Genomic DNA, 5595 nt, shown 5'->3' with positions numbered 1-5595 from the left:
CCCCCCGTGGCTAAAAAAGGCTGCCTGCTTCATCCTCAGAGAGCTGAGCCACAGCTCGAGGCTTGGCCCTAAAGTACACAGCTTTCATTTCCCTGCTCATATCTGCCCTGTGAGGTCCACACAGCATTGACAGGATACAGGGACTTGACTGTTATTTTATACATTGAAAACTCAGTTTTCATCTTAAAAGGAGCATTGGCAGTTTACTTCATTACTCTTGTTTGTTAGTATTTTCTTTTTAAGTGGAATGTTAGTGTTATTATGATGTTAATTTTACAATCCTCTTCTAAATAGAAAGCCAAGGCCTTGGCTACTAATACCTGGGGGCTGTGACCTCTTTCCCATCGCCCTTCCTGGTACTGTGGAGTCAGACTGGCCTGAAACCACTAACTGCATTCTAGAATCACTAGCCATGAGTCGTGAGCTTTCTATTAATCATGCCAAACGTAATTTAACAGGCCAGAGAATGGTTGCCACCCAGGTACCTGTGAAAAGTACTAGCTGTTATGTGTGATCGACTCATCTTGGCTCTTCTTCCATCTCTAGAAATGTACAGATGGGGTCATCCAAATGCACATTGGTCACACTGAGCACCTCCCATATCATTGTTCTCAGACAAGCTTTCAGACAAATGGCTTTTTTGGTGTCAAAATTGTAAGCAAAAAAATTCCAATTGAAACATTCCAACCCTTTCATTTAATATGGAGCAAAACATCCAACAAGCAAATGAGTAGATTTGAGAGAATTCCTCATGATGACTCTTTGTGGATTGTAGGGCCTCAGGGCTGTTGGAGACACACACAGCACATCATGCTGGGTAGAAGAGTGTCATTGCACTCGTGTGCAGTGTGCAGTGCAGGGGTGTAGCAGGCATAGGTGATGGGTGGTGGCAGTAAGTCAGCTGTCAGAAGCCACACGTGGCTTGTTAATGGCTGTCCTTAAGGAGCCACAAAGGCAGACTGCCCGTGCCACATTCTGCCTAATATCTAGACCTTTCAGAGGAGACTGTTGGATCTTTATTTGCTTATGTTACTACGGTTTTTAAATTGGTAACTTTTATATGGTATGGTAACAGTATGTCAATAAACACGTACATATGCACACATGCTTTGGGTCTTTCCATAATACTTTTATATTTGTAAATCAATGTTTTGGAGCAATCCCAAGTTTAAGGGAAATATTTTTGTAAATGTAGTGGTTTTGAAAAACCTGAACAGTCCTTTGCTTATACATTTTTAAAGCATTTGTGCTTTAAAATTGTTATGCTGGTGTTTGAAGTACAGTGCTCCTGCAGTGCAGATGAGAAGCATGAACAGCAGAGTAAATAAATACGTGGTTTCTCTGCCTGTGATCCAGTGCCACCTGATGGATCAGAAAAGACTGGAGCCAGCATATTCTCAAGGGTTGCACCAGGTTTCCTTAAAGCTCGTTGCCTTTTTTTTTTGTGTGCTGTTTCTCCGTGTAGAGCACTGAAGAAAGTTCTCAAACTGCTTTGTAACTGCTTTGTACTGTTGGTGCCTTCTTGGTATTGTACCCCAGAACTCTGCATAGATTATCTAGTATAATGGTAAGTTAAAAAAATGTTAAAGGAAGATTTTATTAAGAATCTGAATGTTTATTCATTATATTGTTACAATTTAACATTTATTTGTGGTATTTGTGATTTGGTTAATCTGTATAAAAATTGTAAGTAGAAAGGTTTATATTTCATCTTAATTCTTTTGATGTTGTAAACGTACTTTTTAAAAGATGGATTATTTGAATGTTTATGGCACCTGACTTGTAAAAAAAAAAAAACTTCAAAAAAACTTAGAATCATTAAATTGTGTCCCTGTATTACCAAAATAACATAGTACTGTGCATGTATAGTTTAATTGGAATTTCATATGTAAAAATATGAAATTGTCTAGTCCTTTATTACAACATTTCCCAAATAAGTGTGTCTTCCTAATTTAACTGCTTATAGTAATTACTGCGAGAGTTAGAAACTGCTCCTCAGGGAGTGTGGTGGGTAGCAGTGTTTCGCCGGGTTTTGCCAGGCTGTTCTTTAGACTAGAGTATGGCGGGGAAAGGACAACAGTGCTGGGGTCCTGCCACGTCTCTGACTGTAAGCAGCCCTGGCACTAAGGCAGAGGTCTGGGCAGCTCCTTTTGTCAAACCAAGAAGTCATGAATGTATTGAGGGCATTTAGTTCTTATCAATATTGGACATTGTTCAGTGACTTACTTACAAGACAGAAATATTGGAAAGTATTTTGATGCAGTGTTTTAGGAAGAGCGTAGGCTTTGGGCCCATAAAACAGGTTCCACACCTCCCCCTCTGCTGCCAGCTGTAGCTGGTGTTGGTTGGTCACCAAACTGCCCTTCCATCTTTGCACTTCATCCCCAACCATGAAGTGGAGCCAGTGCCACTGCCAAGCATGTGCTGAAGGTTATACAGCTACGTCTAGAGTGTTTAGCATAGCACTCAGTAAACAGCCAGTCTTCCTAAATGTGCTCTTATCTTTAAACTGTGTTGTATAGTGGCACTAAGGGTCTGCTACCTGAAGTAACTGCTTTCTGTTAAGTCTGAGAAAGGAAGACCCATCAGAAACCACCTCCAGAGAAGGGTTGATCCAGCCTGAACTGGACGTTTTTGATGGGTATTTGAAACACTTTTGAAGCATAAAAGCATTATTTTGTTTGCTTTCTCTTTAAGAGATTAACATTCTCCACTGTTGTCCAAGTCCTATAGAAAGCGATTAAGATCATTTTCCTTGTTCCATGTGGGAGTCTGATGCTCACATTTTTCCACTTTAGTTATGATGACTCCTTACCTTAGCAGTGGCAGTACAGACCACCAGCTGGCTGCTCAGATTGCTGTGTTTGATCGGAACCCAAGCAGCCAGAGTGGGCTGGCTGGGAGGAGTGGAAAACACCCAGGGCATGGGGCACTGGGCTGTGGACGGGACACGTCTCTGTCTTCCAGACAGCCCCTAAACATTTTGTGAGTCTCGGAGAGGAGGGGAACGGAAGGGAGAAGACTTCCACCACACAGAGACTAAGAAGGACTGTGTTGAGTAGCTCTATGGTCATTAGTCTGTGTGGGTCCACAAATGTGGATCGAAAAGCTGAGTGATTTTAACAGGAATGTGAGAAATGGCCATTCTACGTCTACGGGCAGTCTCGTGTCTGAGAGGATGATGAAGATCTCTGGGCTGTCCTCATCCCCTTCACATGGGCTTGAAGCCACCACAGTACTGCAGGCATGCCCAGAAAGTAAGTGGGAGGCTTCATGTTTTGACATTAAATGCATTTCACATCACCTAGGAAAATCCTGTTTCCTTCTTCCCTTCTTCCTCCATTTCCTGGTTTGTACTTGCCTCTCCAAAATCAAGTGCTAGGAATCGTTTATACAATGTTCAGTGTTCACCGTGAGGCCCACAGGCTCTCCCTTCACCACCTGGGCTAAGCTGGGGAAGAGGAAGCCTAGTTGCCCAGCTCGAGGGCTCAGAGCAGCATCTGGGCCAGAGGAGGGTGGAGGGAGATCTTGAATTCCTTGGCCAGAAGGAGTAGGGAGGCCACCTCTCTGTTTTGAGTAAGACCAGCTTTGGAAAAGGTAGGAAACTTGGTCCTGAGGTGGGAGGGGATAGGAGGGCAGAGGGCAGTAACCTGTGGGGGGAGGGGGAACATTGTACAAAACTGTTAAGCCCAGGAAGAGGCACCGAGGAAGATTTTGCAACATGAAGACAAGGAGTCTGCGTGGACGGGCAGTGTAGCGGGCGCAAGCCCACTGTCCTCCAGGCACTGCACGCACAATGAAGTCAGCGTGCGGTCAGGCTGGGGCCCAACAGTCAAGTCACTGTTCCCAGATAGCTGAGGCCCCTTTTTCTTGTCTCATCCCCAGAAAATGCTGCTACTTCCTTTCCAGAGTTGCCACTACTTCCTTTTAGAATGCGCTCATGTCAAGTGTTACCATTCCCTGGGCCATGGGGGTGGCTAGACTTCATCAGCTGGGAAACGGGGTTCTAAGGTTGCACCCCTACACAGGAGCCAGGTGGTCGTGCAAGACCAAAGGAGAGACACCATGATGGTGAAATGTGGAGACAACACCAAGAAACTGACACCAATTTCTTTTTAAAGAATTTTAAAAAACAGCTTGCTTTTGAAAGTTTTTGCTGCTCTTGTACACCCTGCAGCAATGGTTTTCAAAGTTTCAGATATTTTTAGCACCAGTACCCTTTCATGAAATGAAATCAGTAAGAGTTCACCTGCTCTGAGTAAGCAAGGGTGAGTCGGCCCAGCACCCCTACCTGTCTGCCTCCCACAGAATCCTGTGACATTGCAGCTGTATAGGAACACAAAATACTATTAGAAACAAACCATAGAAGAGCAAACATTTAAAAGAAAAGACTGAGCAAGTGGAGAAACAGACCAAGGCCACAGAGAACTGTAACACTCAACAGTGGGCTGTGGGGGCCCAGGGGACAGCAAGGCCAGCAGCAGGGGAGTCACTGTCAGGTCAGCAACTGGAGGGCCTGGTGAGTTCCCCTGAATGCTGTTTGAGTAGGATAGGTAAGGTCACCCTCCTAGTTCAAAAGGAAAAATTGAGACTGAAAAAGTCATACAAATAAAGGGGAGACAATGAATGATGAGAAAGATGAATTTCTAAGCCAGCGGAGACTCAATACCCAGTATTGATGCCTGTCTCATGTGCCAAGCCCATGCAACATGCTTCAGATATTGCAGTAAATGTAACATTGGGCTGCCCCCATGGGGCTGACAGTCTGGCAGGGACCCAAACTAAACCTATTGCCAAGTCGATTATGACTTAGCCACCCTATAGGACAGAGCAGAACTGCCCCATAGGGTTTCCAAGGCTGTAATCTTTACAGAAGTAGACTGCCACATCTTTCTCCCTTGAGGCAGCTGGTGGGTTTGAACCACCGACCTTTCAGTTAGTAGCCGAGTGCTTAGCCACTGCACCATCAGGGCTCCTTTCTGGCAGGGAAGACAGGCATGAAATAAAGAAGTAACTACACATCTAAGTGCTCAAAGGAGAACAAATTCAGGAATGAGCGTAGAGAGGCAGAGACACAGACTCTGCAGTGCTCGGAAAGACATCTCCACCGCTGGATTGAAAACAAAAATCCATCAGTCTGCAAGAGCGGCTGCAGCATCTTTGACTCTGTCTCAGTCAAGGATGGAAATGCCTAGCCAAAGCAGATTTTGAAACGGAGAAAGTGCTTCCAGTGCTGGCCTTCTATGATGAGCAGTGACTGGGGGCAAATGCCGGGACTTGGTACACTGGACACAGGACCTTTGGCCTGAGGCTGGGAACATGCACCTCATTTAAAACGGAGTGCCTGGGTGGTGCAAGTGCTCAACTGCTAACCAAAAGGTTAGTGGTTCAAGTCCACCAAGAGGCGCCTCAGAAGAAAGACCTGGTGATCTGCTTCCAAAAAACAGCCATTGAAAACCCTATGGAGCCCATACTCTGACACACATGGGGTTGCCGTAAGTCGGTGTCAACTCAACAGCAACTGGTTTGCTTTGGTTGGGTTTCACGAAGGATGGCCCTGGCCATGAAAATTGATCCCCTGAACTGTGCACTGTG

The sequence above is a fragment of the Trichechus manatus genome, unplaced genomic scaffold (genome assembly GCF_000243295.1).
Source record: "Trichechus manatus latirostris isolate Lorelei unplaced genomic scaffold, TriManLat1.0 scaffold00157, whole genome shotgun sequence".
Taxonomy (NCBI): domain Eukaryota; kingdom Metazoa; phylum Chordata; class Mammalia; order Sirenia; family Trichechidae; genus Trichechus; species Trichechus manatus.
This window is presented reverse-complemented; position numbering follows the sequence as displayed.